At 40.5% G+C, this 26,255-nt stretch overlaps 2 protein-coding genes across 2 annotated transcripts in view; both read right to left on the bottom strand.

Annotated features, from left to right (window-relative positions):
• Positions 1-26,255, bottom strand: part of urahb (urate (5-hydroxyiso-) hydrolase b) — a 464,718-nt gene that overhangs the window by 194,975 nt on the left and 243,488 nt on the right. The window lies entirely within an intron of this gene.
• wwox (WW domain containing oxidoreductase) overlaps positions 1-26,255 on the bottom strand; it is a 186,734-nt gene that overhangs the window by 2,291 nt on the left and 158,188 nt on the right. The gene's annotated exons all lie outside the window — the stretch shown is intronic.

The following is a 26,255-nucleotide window of genomic DNA, read 5'->3' as shown; positions in this document are numbered from 1 at the left end:
CTACCATAGGTTTAGTTTTTTTTTGGTTTTTTTGGGGAGGTGACAGAAAGATGGAGGGCGGAGAAGAAAAACATGTCAGATAGAATTAGAGCACAGTTGTGTTTCATGCCCCTCCCCGTGCAGGAAAGCTGTCACTGTTGCTTCACGCTAAAACTCCGCACGAGACTTGAAATGGGCCTGTTCTTTATCTTCCAATAGCACCAGTGTTGTGCGCCTCTGAAAAGCCAAGACCAATGTTTAGGAGCAATCGGCTGGCAAGCATTAAGAGAAACTCGTACTCCTGGCTCCCGGCGCACACACACACACACACACACACACACGCTCATACGCACAGGCACACACAAAAACACACTCATCCATACACACACAGCACAAAGACTCAGCCTTGTTTAAGCAGACGAATCCACAGCTGTAGCCCAAGCTGGTGAAGTCTGTAACAGCATGCTGGTTAGGCACACACACACACACACACACACACACACACACACACACACACACACACACACACACACACACACACCATTATGGGAAGAAAGCCAAAGCTGTAGCCAGAAATTCGGTGAGGAATTTTTTTTCTCTCCTCTTAAGCTAAATGCTTGTGCTTGTGTGTGTGTGTGTGTTTGTGTGTGTGTGTGTGTGTGTGTGTGTGTGTGTGTGCGCGTGTGTGTGTACCTGAATGCCTTTTGAAGTACGCAGATGTCGCACATTCCTTTGGTTAGCGAGTCAATAAACATGACATCAAAAGGATGCATCTTTCTGAGTCTTACCTGCTTTTGGAATGATAAGTTAATACACATTTGAAGGCGGAAATATAAAAGGATATAAAATGTCACTCAATCTTTGCTAGCCCATGCAGCCATACTGTTCAATGTGCCGACTCGGTCCAGACAGTATTTACTCATCTGGTAATTACATTTCCAGGGTGATATGCCGAAAGCTCTACAACACTTTCAACTTCAGTTTTAAACGTGGCAAAAAAAGCGAAGGAGGACAAACGCTGTAAACCGGAAAGTTAGCAAAGTCGCCATCATTTGGTACAATTTACTTAAACTGGAACAAAGCGTCAATGATCTGACCTTGGGGGGAAAAAAATGCAGATAAAAAGAGAGTGCATGAAACATCCGACACTTGTCATCTTGCCGAGCTGTCTTTATTACACCTGTATGCGTAGCCAGCGCCACCTTCGTCCTCCATACGGCCAAACATTTACACGTCATGCAGACAAGGCCACTTCATCAATCTCTATACTGCATGTGCAACCACCCTGGAAATCTTGTTTTTGGATTAAGCAAAGAGGGTGCAGGTAATAAGAGACCATCATCCTGTTCCACAAGGCCATTTGTCAGCCTGTATTGCGCAGGCACAGCGAGGTTAGAGGAAGTTAATAAATTACCTTTCTACCTCTCACCCTCTCCTCCTTACCCCACCTACTTCCTCTTTGTTTCGGGGACACTGACAGCAGCTTCCTGTATCACAGTCTGTGGTTCGACATTTCTTACATTCAAATATATATATATTCTTTACCGCTAACTCATGCTGAATATTCTGAATGTATACAGAAATAACACACTCCCTCTCAGGCGTATTATATATAAAGATGGAACTATTTGAGGTCCAGTCCCCTCCCTGAGCCTGAGCTCATAGTCTGAGCTCTTTCCCGTGCCCTTGTTTTCACCTCTGCTTGATTGCAACATCGCAAACACACTCTCCAGACTAGCGTGCATACAGTACGCCATTACAGAGTACGACTGCTAATGTGTTCTGCACTGAAGCGAGGTGAAGACTAGCATGGCTGAGATTATCCACGGCTAATAGGGTTTCAGTGCTCAGATGCTTTTTCTGTCCCGTAGCCAAACTACGGTCGAGGCTAAAGCAACTCTGAAAAGCTGGACAGTTAAGTCCCGGCCAGGCTGCGTGCACATTGCAGGCGGCGGTGGTTGCAACACTACACAACAGCTTACACGGCTTTATTCTGGCGATAGCCGGCTGAATTACAGCTTTGTGCACATGTCTACAGGCGATGGCACTTTTATGGAGCGGTGCACCTTGTTTACATTTGCACCGTATCCTTCTCGGAGTCTCTCCACTAAATTAAATCTTCCATTGTTCCTCCGAGAGCCGGCATCCGAACATCGTTCCCTCTCCCTTTTTTTTAAGCGTCTGGAGCGCAAAAGTGCGCGTGTGTGCGTGAGAGAAACTCGTGCGTGTTAGGGAGAAGGTGAAGCGACACTGTCAAGCAGGACGAGAAGGATGCAATCTTATTGCTGTTATACTCAACCCCTCAGCGCTTGACCTCGCTGACCCGTTAGGGCCGATAAGCTTTATGAGATATCACATTAACATGCGAAAGCACCCAGTGCTGCCATTCATCACATGCTGCCCTGTTTAGCAAAGAGCAGCACGGAGAGAAGGGGAGAGGGAGGAGTAAACGGCAGCTCAGCGTATACGTGAAAGTGTACGTCTTTTTGATGTCTTGTTTACCTGTGCTCGGTTTCATATCATACAACAGTGTTTATTTTATTTGGGTTGATTACGCTAAGACAAACATACATTTTAGGGGTTTTGCAGCAATACTACAAATACAAATAAAAACCAAAGCAATTAAACTATAATCTGTTTATGAAGAAGGTTAGAATTCAAAATTGAAGACAGAAACTTTCAAAATCAGTGATCTTGGTTTAAAATAAAAGCTTTAAGCTTTTGCAATAAAGCTGTCTTGCAGTCTTTTCTAAAGAATCCAATTCATGTCTTCCAGCACTGGTAAAATCAATTTTTTTGAATTTAATCAAAATCTCATGCAAAATATCCAAAAAAGAGCAGCTTTAATTTCGCAATAAATGTTAAAGATTAAATGCGTATCTCTTTTTTTTATGTTTAGAATTAGTTCTAAGGCACTGTAAATGTTTTTCTCTCTATTCTTCAAGCACTTCTTGATCTGGCAACGTCACCTTCAGCTCACTGAATGCACATACTGAGCTATCAGGCTGTACGTACTGTACTATAGTGTAACTTAATAATAATAATAATAATCATCTCCATCAGTTCTGGGAGTCTTGTGCTGGAGGACGGTTTGTAGACACGTGTAGTTCCCTTTTTGTAAAGCCCTTTCTGTCCTCCCAATAGGCCTCTAGTGCTATGTACCACAGACCCTTTCTAGCATTTTCCTACAGTATATTTGTACTCCAACCTTTCATAACCAGTGTAGAATGAGTATCTACTGTATGTAGCAGAGCTGCTAAAAAGAATAAAGACCACAACAGGTCACGTTTTGTTTTCTCATGTTTCTCATTTCTCAAGTCATCTTCCAAAAAATGTAAAGATGTCCACCATCTCTGTAAATAAAATGTAGATACCGAACAGCTATGCATGCTGATATTCTAGCAATTATTTCAGGTACTTTTATAATCAAAGTCTCATGTGGCATGTGCTAAAAACAAAGAATAAAAAAAATTGAAACAATTATTAGCTCACAAAAAAAAAAAAAAAAAAAAAAAGAAACGTGGAAAATTGTGACTTTTTTTAAGTACTGTAAGTGGTTGTTTCCTTTGCCCGTCATCCCCATTGTGTTTTGTTTCTTGTAAACTCGTCTTTACATTTGTAAAGGTAGGGTTGAGGCAAATATTCAGGAAAAAAAAAAAGTAAAAAAAAAATTTTTAAAGCAATGAAGGATAACATCTGAACTTGGTGCCATGCAACGGCAGAATAAAAGTAGCTGGAAAAAGAAGCTTAAAATAAGAGGAGTATTATTAATATGCCAATATTTGTTGCTTTTCATTACTTTAATGTGCATTAATACCAACACAGGCAGAAATGTTCCTTTTATTGCCCAAGTTTATTCTCCAAGAGCCAAAATAATCAACAGGGAGCTATGATTATGTTTCCTTTATTTTATAAGGAGCACTTAATATTTTAAATAAGAGTACTTTAAAATCGATTGTAAACTTTTAAAGTCTACTTTCGACACACTGCGCCGCAATGTGCAGTCGAGTGATGGTCGGCTTCAAGCAAACCCAAAAAGTGTTATGATTTGCCTCAGCCCTGTGTGTTGAAATGTACATTCTTTTTCAAATGAAATATTCTATGAAGTGGGACGATGTATCCTATGAACGGAGAAGGTTTTTTTAGGAATGTTTATTTTTCATTCATGATGATCACGATAGTTGGAGGTGTCTGATTTTTAATCTGTGCTAAAGATATTTTAAATTTAATAAATAATCATTGTAACAAGATCTTCTCTGGCTGGTCGTTTCTTTCTGTCACAACGCATTTAACACCGTGATCCAGAAAGAGCCTGACGCACACGCGTGTTCTGTGGTCACAGTGTGATTTCACTTACTTCTAGATCGCTCCTGTTCCGCACAGCCCTGGTGCATTCTTAACACCGGTACCAAGCTGAGTAAACGATGTCCACAATAGCACCAACTGCTTGGCAGTGCATCACCTCCGGCCAGACACACCTCCCCCTCGAGTCACCCCCTTTATCTGCTGTGTCATCACTTCCCCCCGGATCCGAAGCGCTGTGTAAACCTGACACAATAGACCTCCGGCACCCAGTAAGCTTCCTGACATCACCAGAGTCAATCACAGGGGCCTTAAAAAAGGGTTCAACATCAGTAACGCTTCGAGTCACCTTTCCCAACACGCATTATGCCTAGTTATACACTTCATGCCACTGATTCCATAAAATTGTAAGCAAAATAAAAAAAACTTCACACTGTAAACATTACAAAGTTGAAGTACTGACACTTTTTCACCAAGTTACAGTAAAGAAGTTTGGGCTCTGACATGCACTTACATAAAAAGTAGCCTTTACTACACCCTATTTTAGTTATAACTGGACTTTACGGCATATTAATATATTAATATTAAAGAACCTAATTTTGTTATTTGTTTTGGGGGGAGTGGTAGCTCAGTGGTTAAGGTGCTGGGTTACTGATGGGAAGGTCAGGGGTTCAAGCCCCGGTATCGCCAAGCTGCCATTCTTGGGCCCTTAAACAAGGCCCTTAACTCTTTAGTTAACTCGCCATATCATGTCCGGCCCTGCGCTCTGACCCCAGCCTCTGAGCAAGCTGGGATATGCGAAGAACAAAACTTCACCGTGCTGTAATGTATATGTGACAAATAAATGATATTCTATTCTATTCTGTTCTATTCTATTCTAATGACTGTATCGAGGCTGAAAATCCACCATATAGAACACAAGCTGAGAAAAAATGATCAGGAATGTCTATGCTCTCAGTCACGTTTACATCGCTGACTCACTCTGTCTCATCCATGTTGACCCCAAACTTCTTATTGCCTTCTGCTTTACTTGTTGTTAGCTTCATAAACTAGTCTACGTCTGTGGTGTGTGATATAAAGCCACACAATGACAAGAAACAGATTGATGGGTTGAAAACGGCAAGGAGAAGCAAAAATATTGATCATAACCTACTTAAGTACAGTAATGACGTAACAAAGTTCATTACTTCCCATCTCTGGTCACATGTTAGTGTACAGGGGAGTGTCATCTTAAAGACGTAAAAGCACTAAATAGCACATTCAATGGTTTGAGTAAAGACTTTCCCTTACTCCTAACTCCATTAGCATACAGCACAAAAGAACCAGGACTGTTCCACAAGTTCCTCCTTTTTCTTTAGTGTTTACCATAGGAGTCAGAGTGATTTGCTCTCAGTGAACCGACAGCCCATCTGATCGTGCTCCAGTCAGCGGTGAGGAGGATTCTGGGTAAAGGGTAAACACCTCCACCACTTTTTCTATCTGCCTAATCAACCATTACTGAAAGGATTTACACACACACACACACACACACACACACACACACACACACACACACACACACACACACACACACACACACACACACACACACACACACACACACACACAATTACTGCGCTACCTACCCAGAAAGTGTCACAATCAAACTACACACACTATATGGCCAAAAGTATGTGAATGCCTTATCAGAACCCACACACACAAACTCTCTCCAAACTTTTGAAGATGCTTGATTAAAACAACATGGTGTCCCAAGGACAGTATGGAAGATCTTAAATTTCCTGGACCATAACAGCGATTTTTCACTCAAAGATGGACTAAATGGGAGCTGTGTAAACCTAGGACTGGAAACGTTGCTTCAGCTTCATGATCTGTCCGTTTTTATTTCTCAACAGACATACGGAAGGGAGGATGATCAATGCGTTCAAAGGCACAGCACTAAACGAACCTTTATGATTAAATTCTTGTATTCTTTAGTCAGAGCCACAGGCTAGCAGGACCTCGCCACAACATGCATTAAATCCTATTAAAATCGCTTCATTATGGCGTAGGCCTGTGTGTAATGGAAAAGAAAAAAGCTCTCCTTCTCCCCTGAGTCTAATGCTGGAGTGTGTGCACATGGCCCATTCCCACAATCCCATTCTCACCTATTCAACGCTGAGTAATAATGTTCGTGTTCGAAAGGTGGGCCGAACAAAACACACCGCACAGAACATAAAAAAGCTCCCGATAGCATTTCCGGTAAAAAAAAAAAGAAAATGATAAGACAGACACAAAATTTTCTGAAATGTATTACATAACAATAATAATTATCATAATAATAATAATATTTGTTAATTGTAATAGGTCTGATGTGTTTCGGTATAGGTACAATCGGGACAAAGAAATAACTGAGGAAAGAAAAATGAATCTTTAGGGAGAAACCCTGCTGTGGAGGTTAATTACTGATGGTTTTTTTCCTACTCTGAAGAGGGTAAAAAGTCCGAAAACAGACAACAACAGTGAACAGAGAGACAATAAACGTGTAACAGCTTGAATAGAGAAAAGGACACAACCTGACCGCCATGGTGGATGTGGGAATAAACTATGTTCAAGTGACAATCATTTATCAGTCAAAAGCCCCATCCCTATACACACACTCACACACGCACAGTTTCTGTGTGATAAGATCAAGAGTGTGTCAGTTGCCAAGTGGCTCCTGTCACACTTGAGGTTGGGATGAAAATAAAGGAGGTGGGGGCATGATTGTGTGAAGAATCAATGGGGAGGGGTTAATGTATGTGTGTGGGTATGTGTGAAAGAGAGAGGGGGTGCTAGGACATGAAGCACCCATGAGGAAAACGACCCAACTAAGAAGGACTTGTGCAGTCACTGTGAAACTATCTCATTTTTATCTTTCGAAAGGACTTCCGAGGTGATCCGAAGAACGTAATTATTTTCACCTAATAAAAGCAACATATGCTAAGACAATAAAAGCCCTTATTGGACATCTATTCATTAAAAGGTGGCTGTAAAAAAAAAAAAAAAAAAGTGCATGGGGATGAGATTTAAAAAGGCTTTTCTGAACGCGAAAATCCGGCTTAGAGCTCTTTTTAACGCAGCTCTAGCACCCCATGTTCTAATATAAAAGAGCTTGAATAAAACATGAGAGGGGTGTGGGTTTATTGGGCGTACGCTCTTCCGTGCTCAAAGATCTTTGAAGGAGGAAAAAAATTTGCAGCTATTTAACCTTATTCATTTCTGCTCGCCGTAATGAGAGTGGCCCGCTAGAATAAAGGGGTCTCGGAGAAAAAAGGAGTCTGCTCCTGTGTTCATGGCGTGCTTTTGGCCTCAATAAAAGCCAATCCTTCCCATATTGTAACCCTGTGAGAAAGAGTGACGCAAGGCCCTCGCCGTGAAGAGAAGAGGATTTAATGTCGTGTGACCTTGAAGGAAGAACGAGGTGAGATGGGTGCGCACCCACACACACTCACACACCTGTACAGATATTTCCAAGCACTGGATTTCAGCAGATAATCAGAGGCTCTGGTGGATTTCTAATGGGGATGTGGTGAGTTAATATAGTAGCTCAAAGTGCTAAAGTCAACCTATCCCAAACCTGTGTTGCTGGGTTAATCAGCCTATCCCTGTACACACTGCAGATAATAATAAGGCCAAAGACAGGTGTGAGCTCCTCTACAGTACCTGCCACTCTAATTGGTCTCAAAAGGCTCCTATACTGGAAAAGCATAATCGCTGTCTTGGAAAATTCCTTCAGTCACACACACTCCAAAATCTCTCATTACTGGGGCTCACGGGGTGTCTCCTATAATAAAGCCATTATCACTCTAATGACTCCAAACCGAGAGCAAAAAGTCTGTCAAAGGGTGCAGACATGTGCGCGCACACACACATCACTCGACTGCTCTAGGAAATAAAGTTTTGTGAAACTGAACAGCAGACTACAAAAAAGTTGAACTGATGTTTAAAAACGACTCCTGTTGAAAAAAGGCGATAACTTTTTTTTTTTTGGTCTATTATGTAATAAGAGAACTATGAATAAATGCTTGTACCGAGCGTTAAATCCGATCTAATCCAGTAGCAAAATTCACTTTGCCATAAACTGATATATCTCACAAGATCCATAATGTAAAATAGAGAAATGTTGGAAAGTTATAGTCCAATAATTTGGATTGCATGCCCAGAATGCAACAGTCCCACTGAACCAATTATGACAGACATATTAGAATTATGACATCATCATTAATACATTTCCCATGAATATAATCCTGACTTGTCAGGTAAACCTGAAAAAGGTAAAACCAGATGGAGTGGCTTCTTTGGGTTCTATTAATCTACTGTTATTTATTGTAAATAAGCCACTTATGCACTTCTGGTTAGATGCTAACTGCATTTCATTGTCTCTGTACATGTACCTTGCACAATGACAAAGTTTAATCTAATCGAATCTAATCGAATCGAATCACAAATAAACTGATTATTTTGGCACATAGTGTCTGAAATGCCACTTACACAATAATGTTTTTATTGTAAAAGTGTTTTAAAAAACGATATCATATTTGTGCTTGGTAATACTAAATATAGACACTTAGTTCAGGGCCGAACCCACCTACTGTATATCTCACACTTACTTGTAAAATAGATAAATAGATTGATCCCTGAAAGAAACTCACTAAATTCACAAGATTGTGGTTAAATATATATATTAAAAAGTGAACAAGTGAATAAGAAAATTAATTGACGCACTCTCATTTTATCCTGGTCAGGGCTGTGACAGATCCGGAGAATATCCCAGGAATAAACCCTGGATGGGACACCGTTTCATCACAAGACACCGGGATGTATTTGCACACATCACTTACTGACATGCTAATGAAAGGAAACTAGTAAACACAGAGAAAACCCACGTGGATGTTGGGAAAACATGAAAAACTTTGCACAGTCACCTCAGAATTGTAAGTGCAGTGAAAATATACAGTATGTCTGATCAATACATAATGTCTCAAAGACGTACCCTAGAACACTAACAATAAACAAAAGGTCATTGATTTAGGACACTAGTATGAATAGCGCTGCATTTTTTTACATAAAAAAAAAAGAACAACGCTATGCAGGAAAATTTTATTTCCTTTTGGCGTTGTACAACCCCCCTTCCAAAAAACCCTCTGTAAAGCTGGAGGTCGTTGGCAGGACTCGATCTTAAATAAAAAAAAAAGTATTACTGCACCATTAAGCGCAAATAGTAATGATATTAATTTGCCAAGACTGTGTCATTTTCACAGGAGAGCAACTAGCAGAAAACATTATGAAAATGTATGAGAGGACTGGTAATTGAGTTGATTAGTGTGACCTTGCTAGGGAAGGTAATAATGGAACGAGTGAACGAAGCGTGGGGGGCTGAGTTATGACCCCTTGCACATTTCGCTCCCCTCTCTCTGGGGCTTGCTATTTGTTGCAGGGTGAGCGGGAGAGAGCGCGGCACCCTGCTCTGACAGAGCGATCCTGCGTGACTAGCCGAGCTTGTCATGCTGCTTAGCGCTTTTATCCCTGAGAGTAATGAGGGGGCTAGCAGCGAGTCCGCGCAGTCCGTAAAGAGCAGGGACCAGCCTGTCGTGGGATTAACCAATTCTGGAGGAAATAGCTTTGCATTTAGAGTAGACAGCATACACTGGCTACAGTGGGTGAAAGGGAACCAAGGGCAAAAAGCCCAGGGGCTAAATTTGATATAGAATTTACTCTCAACCTTTTGTTTATTATTCATATTAAAACACAGCCACATGCCATACTGAGAGACAAAAAGCGAATTAAATGTATATTACTTGTCCTGCTCACAAGAAATGTCTCTCTTGCTAACTGCGTGCACACACACACACACACACACACACACACACACACACACACACACACACACACACACACACACACACACACACACACACACACTATGTTAGTTGTTGTTTTGTAAGCTTCCTGGTGTAGCAGCTCAGTGTGAGGTTTGGCATTGTGTGGTCCTCTCGTCTAATACAGGTTTTATTGGATAATGAAATAAATGTGGTGATGTCCAGCCTTTTCAATCTATATCTCATAAATAAGAACCTGCTGAGAGCTCAAACATTACCACTGAGACCAGAGATGTGTACATCAGTGCAAGATGTGTCTTTTGTTTTTTTGGTTTGTTTTAGTTTTTGTCTAGGGTTGTTGTTTTTTTTTCACAGCTCAAGTACTGAAACTGGTCGACGTGCTGAACGAGTGAAGATTGGTGAGCACCTAATCAGAATTAGACTGAAGGGGGGGGGGGGGGGGGGGCAAGGCACATAAACTACAATGGCCACATGGATCAACGGCTGAACTCAATGAGCCATGAGCTCGTTCACCTCTCGGATAGAGAGACAGAGGAAAAAGATTCGCACACTCGCCTGGCTTCAATTACAGAATGCAGTTTACTGGTCATTTGAGCATCACTGTAATGAATCCCATGCAGGAGGCCAATCAGAGCTCTTCAACACAACAAAGTCTCCGTGTGCAGTTAAACCTGAATTCACCCAGGACAAAAGGAGAAGAAAAAATAATGCAAGCTTTTTAATCTTCCTCGCAATCCATATTTTACAAAGCCAAAGTATATACACAGTATAGTTGTGTAACAGTGCACATATTCATACTGAAGTTTTTCAGTACATGGCTTTCGGTTCGGTAAACGTGTACCGAATGCAACCCTTTTTATGTGCAGAACATCCGAGTTCCCTCGGGAACGTATTAGGTGACTAGAGTTTGTGCAGCATCACTGTGGCTACTCACTCCGTACCAGAAATAATGTGCAGCTACAAAAATGTTTCTTAAAAGGAGAAAATCCTGACAATTCTGCATATCGAGGGAGTGAATGAATTAAGGAATGAAGACATTTGTTAAAGTCTGCTGAAATAAGTTGAACAGATGAGTAGAACTATGTTTGGAATATGAAATATTAAATGTAAAACACACACACACACACACACACACACACACACACACACACACACACTAAAAAAATGTGAACTTATTTATTAAAAATTTCCATTTATTTAATTTCATTGAATAAATGTAATTTGTGTGACAATTAAAATAATTATTCAATTTAATCAATATACAAAAAAGTTTATTGCATTAATTTGAATCAGTCCATTTTATTTTTATAAAATCTTCTTTTATTTATTATTTAACCAAGCAGGAATTTTATAAAAAATTTAAATAAAAAAATGTAAACTGTTGAAATATTGATGATCACAAATGTCAATAATAATAAACTTCATTAATAAACAACGACAAGCAGTTTTATGTTTTGCATTTCTTTCCCCTAACTCTCCTGAAATGACTAAAAAACTGAGGTATGTACCGAACCGTGAATTTTGTGTACGTTACACCCCACTATTTTATATATATATATATATATATATACAAACGTCTGTCTCCTCTAGAGACAGGGGCCAGACACCGCTTTGTCCTTATCTGTTCTTTCTGGCCTGCTGACCCCTAAACCGACAAGTCTGGCCTCTTTACACACACACACACACACACACACACACACACACACACACACACACACACACACACACACACACACACACACACACACTCCTGCCGTGCAGCATGCATTACTGCTGACACTCCACATTTAATTATGCTGCTGTCAGCCACTGCCCCTCTCCTCAAATTCATTTTAATAAACTTTCTCTCTCTCTCGTCTTTTCACCCTCTCCCTCTCGTTCTCTCTTTCTGTCTCTCAAGGTTACTGCTAAGAGAGTCACCTTCAGTGCCAACCCCTAGAGTGCTTTCTCTGTCTCCTTCTTTCGCTCTCTCTCCCCCCCTCACCCACACATTCTAAAACAAACACAATTGCAGGCATATGTACATGTGCATGTCACCTCTCTCACACACACTCTCTTTCTCTCTCTTTCTCTCTCTTTCTCACACACACACACACACACACACACACACACACACACACACACACACACACACACACACACACAGTAACTGAGTAACAAAGGATTGAAAAATTCCAATTTATCATTTCATTTATCATATCAAGATTTAACCTGACACTAAAAACAAACAAACAAACAAACAAACAAACAAACAAAAAAACAAGTATGTATGAGAGAAGAGCAAGAACATTCTTTCCATCCATCTGTGTATCAGCCCATCCAACTCAGCCTGCCCGGGAATGGAAGCGGAGACAGTGGAAGTGCGCACGTGGCATTGAAGTGAAAGTGATTGTGAATTGGGTGGATGAACTTAATTAGTTACAGCCGTGAGCACCCGCAGCCTGAAGTCACAGCTCATTAAGATCAGGTGTGTGGATTAATTAATTAAGAGAGTCATTCGTTATAGGCTGCCCTCGCTGCCCTGAACCAGCAAAACTGTATAAACCAATGTGTGTTCACGAGACAGGTTTGGTCTCATAAACACGATGTTGTTTAGTGTAAATCAAAGTCTATTAAAGGCACAAAATGTCAATATTTATAAAGGTCCATATTTCATGTGGCAAAAATGCATCGGTGGTCTCAGGTGCATGTGCAGTTTTAAAAGGAAATTGGAGAATCTGTAGAATCCAGCACAGACTCTTGGAGAATTTTAATTGAAGTTTATGCCGAAAAAGTGGCATAATTATGCAATCAGCCAGAATCTTAAAACCATCGACAGGTGACATGAATAACAATGATTATATTATTGATTATATGGCACCTGTCAAGGGCATGGGATATATTAAACAGTGAGTGTACAGTCATTTCACAAAGTTGAGGTGTTGGAACCAGAAAACATAAGCAGTTTGTCAAGAGATTTTGACCTGATGGCTAGACGACATCTCTTGTGGACCTATTAACAAAAGTGGACAAAGAGAGGACAACCTGTGACAGGGAAAAGGGTGCCCAAAAAAAGTGATGAGCATGGGAGGTGTCTTGTCTGATCCCACAGAAAAGCTTGAGTACCATGATCTCAAATTGATTAAGCACCTGTTCACCTTACAGTAAACAATTTTAGAAGGATCTGCTGCTAACATCCAGGCACCAGATAAACATTTTTTGATTGTGGAGTCCAGGCTTTGACGGATCAGAGCTGTTTTGGTGCCACAGGAAGCTGTATTTAAAGACACTTTTTCACTTGTAAATGTAAAATGTAGGAGTAGGGTGTATTGCAGGAGTAGCGTGTGTTGCAGGAGTTGCGGGACTAGCGTGTGTTGCAGGAGTAGAGTGTGTTGCAGGTGTGTTGTAGGAGTAGCGTGTGTTGCAGGAGTAGCGGGACTAGCGTGTGTTGCAGGAGTAGCGTGTGTTGCAGGAGTAGAGTGTGTTGCAGGTGTGTTGTAGGAGTAGCGTGTGTTGCAGGAGTAGCGTGTGTTGCAGGAGTAGAGTGTGTTGCAGGTGTGTTGTAGGAGTAGCGTGTGTTGCAGGAGTAGCGGGACTAGAGTGTGTTGCAGGAGTAGAGTGTGTTGCAGGTGTGTTGTAGGAGTAGCGTGTGTTGCAGGAGTAGTGGGACTAGAGTGTGTTGCAGGAGTAGGGTGTGTTGCAGGAGTGTTGCAATAGTAGCGTGTGTTACAGGAGTAGCGTGTGTTGTAGCATGTGTTGCAGGAGTAGGGTGTGTTGCAGGTGTGTTGCAGCAGTAGCGTGTGTTGCAGGAGTAGTGTGTGTTGCAGGAGTAGTGTGTGTTGCAGGTGTGTTCCAGGAGTAGTGGGACTAGAGTGTGTTGCAGGAGTAGGGTGTGTTGCAGGAGTGTTGCAATAGTAGCGTGTGTTACAGGAGTAGCGTGTGTTGTAGCATGTGTTGCAGGAGTAGGGTGTGTTGCAGGTGTGTTGCAGCAGTAGCGTGTGTTGCAGGAGTAGTGTGTGTTGCAGGTGTGTTCCAGGAGTAGTGGGACTAGCGTGTGTTGCAGGAGTAGCGTGTGTTGCAGGAGTAGCGTGTGTTGCAGGAGTAGTGGGACTAGCGTGTGTTGCAGGAGTAGAGTGTGTTGCAGGACTAGCGTGTGTTTCAGGAGTAGCCTGTGTTGCAGGAGTGTTGCAATAGTAGTGTGTGTTACAGGAGTAGCGTGTGTTGTAGCATGTGTTGCAGGAGTAGGGTGTGTTGCAGGTGTGTTGTAGGAGTAGCGTGTGTTGCAGGAGTAGCGTGTGTTGCAGGAGTAGGGTGTGTTGCAGGTGTGTTGTAGGAGTAGCGTGTGTTGCAGGAGTAGGGTGTGTTGCAGGTGTGTTGTAGGAGTAGCGTGTGTTGCAGGAGTAGCGTGTGTTGCAGGAGTAGGGTGTGTTGCAGGTGTGTTGTAGGAGTAGCGTGTGTTGCAGGAGTAGGGTGTGTTGCAGGTGTGTTGTAGGAGTAGCGTGTGTTGCAGGAGTAGGGTGTGTTGCAGGTGTGTCGTAGGAGTAGCGTGTGTTGCAGGAGTAGCGTGTGTTGCAGGAGTAGCGTGTGTTGCAGGAGTAGGGTGTGTTGCAGGTGTGTTGTAGGAGTAGCGTGTGTTGCAGGAGTAGTAATAGTGAACGAATCAAAGCAAACTATCTAAAGCAACAGATTCTTTTACGTGTGAGTGATACACTGAGATCTACAGGTTTGTGCAGGTGTTTTTGATAAAATCTCTCTTCTCCACACCAACGCTCACACTCGCGTGTTATGAAGTATTTCAATGCAGCCTTTACACATTAAACAAAAATGTTTCTGAGGATATCACGTTTCAGTGTGCCTTTCAACTTCAACATGTGTAAGCCACAGAGTTGCACGGAATTCTCCAAAAAGATTCTGATGTTGAAAAATGCATTGGGTAATGCATTTCACTATAATACATGAAGCAACTTGTTTAGAATTTATTCAGAATTCACACAAAAAGTGTCATTCTACTATATTACTATAGACACTGTTCCCCTGATTTACTGATCAGCAGTTTGCTTTATGTTACATATGCTCCGGCATGGTAATTATGGAAATTGTTTTTTACGTTGAAATAAATTAAAAACTTTTGTATTTTTTCCCCCTTTTGTTGTACTCAATACAGCTCTAGCAAAATGATAGATTTTTAAAACTGGATTTAGTTTGTTTTCAAAAGCATGACAAATCTAATAAGTTCAAGTTTTACAAATAATACACGAATCCAAAAAATACACATATGTTTACTCCATATTACATTGTGTAAAGCTAAGAAACACAATTCTTAAAATCATAAATCAAAAGTCAATCTGGAACCACAGCTACAGACATTAAGCTTAAAGTACAAATCAGGTTACTTCCATCACCATATTTATAAAACTATTAAACTATTGCTATTATATTATTACTATTATTACTTTTTGGAGTTGTTGAATTGGATTGCAAAATTGTAGTCACATGTCACAATAGCTTGTTATTTACTAATTAGTTGGAACATATGTATGTATGTATGTTTGTATGTATGTATGTATGTATGTATGTATGTATCTCTCTCTCTCTCTCTCTCTCTCTCTCTCTCTCTCTCTCTCTCTCTCTATATATATATATATATATATATATATATATATATATATATATATATATATATATATATATATATATATAAATATAATGTATGTTCTGGAAAGATGTTACACTAAATTTGGAATGTGCTTGTGGAGATTTGTGCCCATTCAGCAATTAGGCCTTTAATAAAGTCAGGTACTGATGTACTGTAGGTTGAGGAGGCCTGGAGTCCAGTCAGAGTTCCAATTCATCCCAAAAGTGTTGAATAACTTTGAGATCAGAGCCCTAAAGCAGGCCAAACAAGATCATCCAATCCAAACCCATGAAAACAATGGCTCTTAGCTCAAGTAAAGGGAAAATGTAATGCTACCACATCCAGAGACATCCTATATAATCGTGTGCCTCTAAATTTGTGGTAAAGGTTTGGGGAAAAAACACATACAACTCAAAAGGTCAGGTGTCCTGAAACCTTTTTCCTATATATAGTGTAGTATTATTATACTAATGCTAAATTCTGTTCCTTTCTTGAGAGTCGGTGTTTAGATTTCCACTAGAAAGTGGGATGGTGGGTCTGTGTAAAAAATATGTGGTTTGCATAGAAAGGTTTTGCAAAGCGCCCCTGATAATTGGGATTAGTCTATTAGCACTGTAACCTTTCTTTGTCTTTATAGCCTCCATTAGTCAGAAAGGCCCTCACCTTAATACCGAGATTAAGCACAGGAGAGAAAATGTATTCCTTCATTAAAAACATTCTGCATTATTAATACTGAGAAATGGGTTCAGGGAGCAACCTTTCCGATCGCACCTAATTCTTGTTCTTATTAATACAGCAAGATTGAAGCAGAGACAGGAGCTACAGAGAGACATTGAGCATTGATAGCGTGATCATGTTTTTATAGCTACGGTAAATGCCTTTGATTAAGCATTTTAATATCTGTGCATGTACAATAAAACCAAATCCTACACGCTAAAACATGATGAGTCTAAAAAATGTTATCAGATGCAAGTTATTTGATGTCTCTAAATGAAGACTTCCACTTCCTCTTTTGCCAACTTAAGTCTTTCCCTGAAATGTTTCAGTGCTGTTGCATGCCAACTCAAGTGCACTTCCAGACCATTGCCAGCCTTAATCTGAACAGTTTGATGAGTTTGGCTCAGGCCCTCCAGCAGGCCCTCGTCATTCATACAAGATCCAGACAGCCAGTCCCAGAGGAACTCTCCATGCTTTCATCAGCCCATATCAAAGCACGTCATCTGCCCTTTCAAGGCAGCATTAATAACAATCACTGCTGGCCTAATGATCAGGTAGTTTGTACTCTTTTTAAACGACAAATGGAGGATAAGAGCACTGTCAGTCTAACAGAAACAAATCCGACCCGACCCTGAAATTCATTGAGCCCTCATCTGACATGGCTCTTGTGTAAAGGCATGAAGTGTGAAATGTTTGTTCAGGAGTTTCATCATTGTCTTTAAAGGTTATTAGTAATGGATCGGGACGGAAAAAGGTTCCTGAGCTTTGATCTTCATAATGATGTATGAGAACTCTAAGAACAGTAGATTTAAGGAAAAAGCCAAGGTGAGGTTTGTTGGTTAATAGGAAGAAGAATAAGGGATTTAGAACCTAATAAGAATAATATATGCAAATAAACAATGTTTAGTTTTGACAAGGTTTCATCATGACCTTCCAGCAGTAAATAGTAGTCCATTTAATATGTCTACAATTTGCATGGCTGTAAATAACCTTAAAGAACTTTAAACCTGAACTTCAAATCCAATAAAAAAGCTATTTAAGACATTTGTCCGTAATGCAACCCTGTGCCTCCTAAAAACTCAACTCAATCATAAGAATTTATCATACAATGTAAATTCTACATACATTCTTCAAAAATTCAATCTCAGACAAACAGACAGACAATCTGTATCTTGTAGAGACATGAAACTAACTTAAAAATAGATGTTCTAACAGATCACATCAGCATCTTATCCAATGCCAAGTGACAAGTTCGTTATTAGAGTTTCCGAGTAAAACGCAGAGGTAGGCTATACAATGTAATGTCACAACTTCTATAATATCTTTTGTGAGCATATCATGAATATCCTCACTGAATACATCAACAGCTACTCACTGTGACAAGGTGCTAATCGGACATTAAAATCTGTTTTTAATCAGTTAATTTCTTGTTCATTTTTAAAAGAATGACATGTCTGTGGTCTATGCTGGAGGTCTTGTGCAGAATATCTATTCAAAGTCTATGGGAATATGAACTGCAGACATTTATCCTCCTACAATCCTACTATAACATACATACTGTAAGTAACCAAATGCCACCTGTGTGTAAATTGGAGTTTTTGGAATAAAGGGAAATATAAATAGGATTTGTTTCAGTACGTACATGCCTCTTTAAAGTTAAGTGGAGAGCAGGAAAAGCCCATTAGTGTGTGCCTTAACCCTGCTCTCGATGTCCCCTCAGGCTCAGAGTGACCTCTCTTTACTCCATCCCTCACCACACCTCACCACATTACCATTCATGGCCCAAGGAGAGGCAGGTCAACCTCAGCCTTATTACAGTGCAGAAATGTTAATCTGAAGAAATAACTTAGCCACTGCAGAAAAAGGAAGGGAGGTCTGGAGAAGCCTTTCCATAACTGAAAGAGCCCAGGAGTGAAGAAGATGTGAAGACTGAAGAGCATATGATCTTTTTTTTTTTTTTTTTTCTTTTTGCAAATAAGGAATAATGTGTTAAACCAATGTACTGATTTCATTAGTGTCTTTATGCACTGCAGCTGATCAGGGTAGAAAAGTGAAGCACAGAGATTTGTTTGCTGTCTCACTCTGGGGTTCGATTCTTCCTTCACCTCCCCCTAAACAAACTCATTAAAACAGGCTCGGCTTGATGGTAAACCTCCCACCTCCAGCCGCCCCTTCCCTCCAATTAACGCCGGTAATCACTGTCAAAGCTCCGCCTTTACCTCACAATTACACCTTCACCTCTGCCGCCTACTCTCCATCACACAGAGCGCCTGTACACACACACACTCTCTCACACACACACACACACACACACACACACACACACACACACACACACAGTCAGGAGAGACAGTAAGAGAGAATCTGCATAATTAGATTTGAATATGTTGTGTGAATAGTGCAGGGGACTCTCACACTGCATTGCTCTCACACTCGATGACATAAAAACAGAAAGGTAAGAATCAGATTATGTCCTGCTCCTGTCTTAACAATGCACTCAAGGGGTGTGTGTGTGTCTATGGCTTATGAACAATAGTAAAAAGGCCTAGTATTTGTCAGAGCAGATTTTTCACCGTGTTATACAGAAATGGCCAGAAGCGCCACACACAAGCACACACAGCGTTATCATTAAGACTCATGGCAGAACTGATATATCCTCAACACACAGCACATATTTCCTCTCCGGGTTTCTTCCCCACTACACTGTTAGCAACACAAGACCAACAAGACCTTATGGTACAAAGGGGTGGGGCATGGAGCAATGCTTGTTTGTGATTTGTTACATAAATTGCCTCATGTGATACTAATCCAGTGGGGGAAATAATTATTTGATCCCCTGCTGATTTTCTGAGTTTCCCCCTAACAAAGAAATATACAGAGATGTATTTTAACAGAGAGAGACAGAATATATATATATATATATATATATATATATATATATATATATATATATATATATATATATATATATATATATATATATATATATATATATATATACATACACAGTGAGGAAAATAAGTATTTGAACACCCTGCTATTTTGCAAGTTCTCCCACTTAGAAATCATGGAGGGGTCTGAAATTGTCATCGTAGGTGCATGTCCACTGTGAGAGACATGATCTAAAAAGAAAAATCCAGAAATCACAATGTATGATTTTTAAACTATTTATTTGTATGATACAGCTGCAAAAAAGTATTTGAACACCTGTCTATCAGCTAGAATTCTGACCCTCATAGACCTGTTAGTCTGCCTTTAAAATGTCCACCTCCACTACATTTATTATCCTAAATTAGATGCACCTGTTTGAGGTCGTTAGCTGCATAAAGACACCTGTCCACCCCATACAATCAGTACTAACATGGCCAAGACCAAAGAGCTGTCCAAAGACACTAGAGACAAAATTGTACACCTCCACAAGGCTGGAAAGGGCTACGGGGAAATTACCAAGCAGCTTGGTGAAAAAAAGGTCCACTGTTGGAGCAATCATCAGAAAATGGAAGAAGCTAAACATGACTGTCAATCTCCCTCGGACTGGGGCTCCATGCAAGATCTCACCTCGTGGGGTCTCAATGATCCTAAGGAAGGTGAGAAATCATCCCAGAACTACAGGGGAGGAGCTGGTCAATGACCTGAAAAGAGCTGGGACCACCGTTTCCAAGGTTACTGTTGGTAATACACTAAGACGTCATGGTTTGAAATCAGAAGGTTCCCCTGCTTAAACCAGCACATGTCCAGGCACGTCTTAAGTTTGCCAATGACCATTTGGATGATCCAGAGGAGTCATGGGAGAAAGTCATGTGGTCAGATGAGACCAAAATAGAACTTTTGGGTCATAATTCCACTAAACGTGTTTGGAGGAAGAAGAATGATAAGTACCATCCCAAGAACACCATCCCTACTGTGAAGCATGGGGGTGGTAGCATCATGCTTTGGGGGTGTTTTTCTGCACATGGGACAGGGCGACTGCACTGTATTAAGGAGAGGATGACCGGGGCCATGTATTGCGAGATTTTGGGGAACAACCTCCTTCCCTCAGTTAGAGCATTGAAGATGGGTCGAGGCTGGGTCTTCCAACATGACAATGACCCGAAGCACACAGCAAGGATAACCAAGCAGTGGCTCTGTAAGAAGCATATCAAGGTTCTGGCATGGCCTAGCCAGTCTCCAGACCTAAACCCAATAGAGAATCTTTGGAGGGTGCTCAAACTCCGTGTTTCTCAGCGACAGGCCAGAAACCTGACTGATCTAGAGAAGATCTATGTGGAGGAGTGGGCCAAAATCCCTCCTGCAGTGTGTGCAAACCTGGTGAAAAACTACAGGAAACGTTTGACCTCTGTAATTGCAAACAAAGGCTACTGTACCAAATATTAACATTGACCTTCTCAGGTGTTCAAATACTTATTTGCAGCTGTATCATACAAATAAATAGTTAAAAAATCATACATTGTGATTTCTGGATTTTTTTTTTTTAGATTATGTCTCCCACAGTGGACATGCACCTACGATGACAATTTCAGACCCCTCCATGATTTCTAAGTGGGAGAACTTGCAAAATAGCAGGGTGTTCAAATACTTATTTAACTCACTGTATGTATATATATATATATATATATATATATATATATATATATATATATATATATATATATATATATATATATATATATATACATACATACACATTTATTTGTATTTGATTAAGTGAAATAAGTATTTTGATCCCATAACAACCAGCAAGAATCCTGACTCACCCAGATTAGTCCTGTACCTTTACGAAATAACTCCTAATATCCACTCGTTATGTGTATAAAAGACACCAGTCACAGACTCAACTTCTTCCATTCAAACCTCTCCACCACCATGGGAAAGACCAGAGAGCTGTCAAAGGACATCAGGGACATGATTGTAGACCTTTACAAGGCTGAAATGGGCTACAAGAGCATCAGATTGCTGCCTTGGCCCCATGTTTTTGGTCACTGTCATGCTGAAAGACCCGTCCATGACCCATCTTCTGTGTTCTGGCTGAGGTCAGGAGGTTCACATCCAAGATTCTACAGTGCAAGGACCCATTTATGTGGTGAAGCCTTCCTGTACCCTTAGCAGAGTAACAGCTCAACCAAATAAACCTACTATAAACATTCTAGACTGTTCATTTGTTTGTATGGGGGTAAAATCTTAACACCACATTAAAACAAAAAATGTAAAAAAAAACAAACAAACAAAAAAAAACATTGAATTAGTCTTGTCTTTGAGTTCCACCTGTCCCCCCCAAAATTTTTATTTTTTAACCTGCAACAAATGTTATTTCTCTAAAACCATCTTGGCACAATACAATACAAACACAGCAAAAACCACTTTTATTTTAAGTATACGTGATATGGAGTTGGAGTTGAAGGCAATATAAACGTAGTGCACTGAAAATATCCTTAAAAAAAAGAAAATAGGGAAAATATTATAAAATATTATGGATTATGATTTATTTTTTAAAGCAGCATATAGGTCTATTTTAACCTGGTCCCCTGGTGGTCTAGTGGTTAAGATGCAGCGCTCCCACCGCTGTGACCCGGGTTCGATTCCCGGTCAGGGAACCATCCCCAGCCACTCTTAGTGCCGGTCCCAAGCCCGGATAAATTGGGGAGGGTTGCGTTAGGAAGGGCATCCAGCGTAAAACATGTGCCAAATCAAACGTGCGGAGGATCCGCTGTGGCGACCCCTAACGGGAGAAGCCGAAAAGAAAGTTTTAAGTTTTTATAGGTCTATTTTAACCTCCGTAAACGTCCTAATGGGAGAAGCTGAAAGAAGAAGAAGAAGAAGAAAAATCGTCTTGCTATATTTCTCAAACAGCAATACAACTAGTCTTTGACATTAGTTCTAGAGAGATTTAACACTTGGTCATCCTTACGCTCTACTTCAACAGAACATTGTTGTTGGATTTCTCATTAATATAATGCTGAATTCTGCCACAAAATGATCCAAGCTGCAAAGAAGTTGCTCTTAGTCATTTTTTTAGAAGCCAACTGCAAGTCATTTGGCAGACGTCCTTATCCAGAGCTACGTTCAATTATCTCATTCATACAACTGAGCAGTTGAGGGTTAAGGGCCTTGCATAAGGGCCCAGCAGTGTCTGATTAGTGGTGGTGGGATTTGAACTCACAACCTTCTGATCAACATTTTAACCACTGAGCCGGCACAAATTCCCCTATATTTGAAACTTTTCAAAATTGTTCTCCTAATAAAAGCCACTATAACTGCACTAGCTATGATCACTCTGGATAAGGACGTCTGCCAAATGCTCTGGATAAGGACTCTGGATCACCTGTGATACAGGACTCTGGATCACCTCTGGAACCTCTGGAAGGACTCTGGATCACCTGTGATATCCAGTTAAAGTTAAAGTTAAAATAGACCTATATGCTGCTTTAAAAAAAATCCATAATATTATATAATATTTTATTTTTCATATTCATATTCAAGGAGTAACAAAGACACTTAGAGCATAGAGCAACCAAACAACAAGCACTAGAAGCACCTCACAAATATGATGCAAAAATATTGTTTTAAACTAGACTTTTCCTTTAAGAATAATGTTGTGCTGGATTGTACTGATGATGCAATTCTTGACATTTGAATAATTGTATAAACTAAATATCAGATGTTAAAAAAAATAAATAAAAAGGAAACTAGATCATTTCTAGACTTTCTAGAAACCGTTCTTTATACATGCACACAATCGCACTAATTTAAAAGTATCTCGGAAAAGTGAATATAGGCACAGTTTGTCTATGTGCTCGTGAAGCATTAGACATGTTAATGTTGCCCGCATTTATTATCCAGTTTACATGGCTTTGACAGGCGTGCTTGCCTGCCCATGATTACATTACCCCGCTGGGCTGTGGAAGGTCGCGCCAAACGCAGCAGAAAAGATCATATTTTTTAAAAGGCCCATGCTGCAGAGTCCACCAGGGCCCACTGTTTACAGAAGCGCCTAATGGATGCCATGTAGCTCAGGGCAGAGCTGGGAGTACAAGCAGCACCAGAACACACAAATAATCACGCTCCATGGCTACGCGAGTCATGAATTCCCCCCCTCCCTGTTCATTTGTTTATAGTTTCTTGATGGATTAACTTTAGATATTTGTTGTTTGTCAGAAATTGCTAAGGCATGTTTAACGGCGGTAATAAAATGGCCCTTGCACTTAACGCAATTGATGTAAGTGTAAAGCGCTCGGTGAGCCGAGTCACTAGCGAGTTCACTCGCCTTAGCCCTATTAAAGTGTTACCCGCTGCAAGGGTGGAAGTGTAGATACACGAAAGGAAAAAAAAACAGCACTGCATTGCGAGGTAGCAAATACACGGGCTGAAATGTACAGTATTATGATGCTCTAGTGCAGACTCGATTAGAGAATTTGACTAGACGAATGAGCACACAAGCGACCTCCTGACCTTTCCATCTCACACTCTTGCATAGGAGGGTAAGAGAAAGACTTGAGTTTGTAGCTGTGTAAATTTTGTGTTCCAGTCTGCTGCTTCAGTACGGTGTTTGTGTGTATGTGTGTGTGGGGGTGTGTGTGTGTGTGGATAATGAGGTGTGACAGAGCACACAGAGAGACTAATGGCCTGTGAAGTCATTAGAGCCCTTCTCTCTCTCTTACTTCTCCCTCTTACACACTCTCTCTCTTTCTCTCTCTCTCTCTTTTTCTCTCTCTCTGTCTCTCTCTCTCTCTCATGTGCAGGCAATTCTTTTTCCACTGTTTTAGAAAGAGGTCTCTTTTCAAAGAATGCTTCAAAGCTTTAGACCTAATCTCCATTTACGACATTTGTAAAATAAATGTAATTACCGCGATTGTAACTATTTCCCTGCGTCAAGACAACAGAAGATATATTGACTCGAAACCCCCTTGCAGTGAAAGTTTATGCTAACTAACTAGCTCACCAAAAAATGTCCTGCTCCTTACTCTGCTGAAAGTCTCCGCTGTCTCTGACTATTACCCCTAAAGCTACAGATGTGGTGGTTAGAGATTAGGTTTAAGAGAATATTCCTTTAAGTGTGGAGTGCAACAGAGCAGAGGTCTGCTTGTATTCTGTAAAGCATGTACATGTCCGATTGATTTGCTGCTCTGGCATGGTTTAAATCTAAAGGATATGTTACGGGACACGGGCTCCCAAATTCATTCAAACTATCAGTGACTTTACAGTGCTCTTATTTAGCGTCTTGCACATATCCATCACTGTCTCACTCTCACTCTCACTCTCTCTCTCTCTCTCTCTCTCTCGCTTTCTCAGTTCCCCTCTCCATCTTACTCGCTCTCTCGCTCTGTCTGTATCGTGAGTGATACACAGAGAGAGGAGGGGCTGAGTGAGGAATGACCCTGTGCCATGCCATCCATCCATCAGCCATCCTTCTCTCCACAAGAGAGATGGATGAAGGCAACGGAAAGAAGAGAAGGGGAGTGAAAGTGAGAAAGCAAAGCAGTAGGAGATACAAATCGACACAGTGTGTGTGTGTGTGTGTGTGTGTGTGTGTGTGTGTGTGTGTGTGTGTGTGTGTGTGTGTGTTATCCAATATCTGATTTTTCTCCCTCTAAGTCTGTAAAGTCAATGCCAAGGCTTCAGTCAACAAGTCAAACACTTGTATGTGATTTATATAAGTTCTAAAGCCAAAAGCCAAAATTACACCAAACTGAAATGATCAACACATCAACCCGTATGATCTTTCCCCTAAAAGCTGCTCTCCCTGGCCAGGTGTGAGGCATGCTGAAAGCCAAAATCCCTCGCGGTTAAAGAGGTGGAAATGTAAGTGTGTCTGTGATGGGCCGATCAGGCAGCACTGTGCGTTATCCTATTACTCCAGGCTGTAAAACTCTGCTATTGCAATGTCACAAAGATAAGAGATGAGAGAGGAGAAGAGGCAGAGCTCCAGTCAGCACACTGCCAGCCCCCCTCACTCCCTTACTCCTGCTCCATAATGAATAAATGACATATTATGCACATTATCTGCAATTATATATATATATATATATATATATATATATATATATATATATATATATATATATATACATATATATATATATATATATATATATATATATATATATATATATATATATATATATATATATATACACTTTTAGATAAGGGGGAAAAAGTCCATATTGGCTCGCTTCATCTCGCTCTGCATAATCTCTTCCTTTCCTCTCATTTGCTCTTGACTGTCTGTGGGCTTGAGGTTAATTTGATTTATTTTCGGTGCTGATGAATCTGAAGATACACACAAGAGCCGTGGACTGGTGGAGATAAGGAACACATGTAAACCCTTACCCTTACATGTACACATATACGTGTGAAAATAAAAATAAAAGTACACCCTCTTTACATTTTTTGGGTTTTACTCATCAGGACATGAAATCATCTGGTCCTTATCAGGTCTTAGACTTTGCTAAATACAGCTTTAGATAAACATCAAATTGATTCAACTGATGCCATATTACACTGTGTCACTATTTATTTTTACATTTTAACCTGAAGTAATCATGTTTTGTATGATTTTATCAGTCTCTTACATGATTGTGAAGGAATTCTGGTTCACTCTTCTTTACAATGTTGCTTCAGGTCATTGAGGCTTACGGGCATTTGTTTATGCACGGCTCTCTTAATGTCCTGCTACAGCATTTCACTCAGGTTGAGCTCTGGGTCTTTGCAACACCTTGATTTTGCTCTTTTTCAGCCTTTTTGTTTGTAGATTTGCTGGTGTGCTTGGGATCAGTGTCCTATTGCAT

Source organism: Silurus aristotelis (assembly GCF_946808225.1).
Source record: "Silurus aristotelis genome assembly, chromosome: 7".
Lineage (NCBI taxonomy): Eukaryota > Metazoa > Chordata > Actinopteri > Siluriformes > Siluridae > Silurus > Silurus aristotelis.
This window is presented reverse-complemented; position numbering and strand designations above follow the sequence as displayed.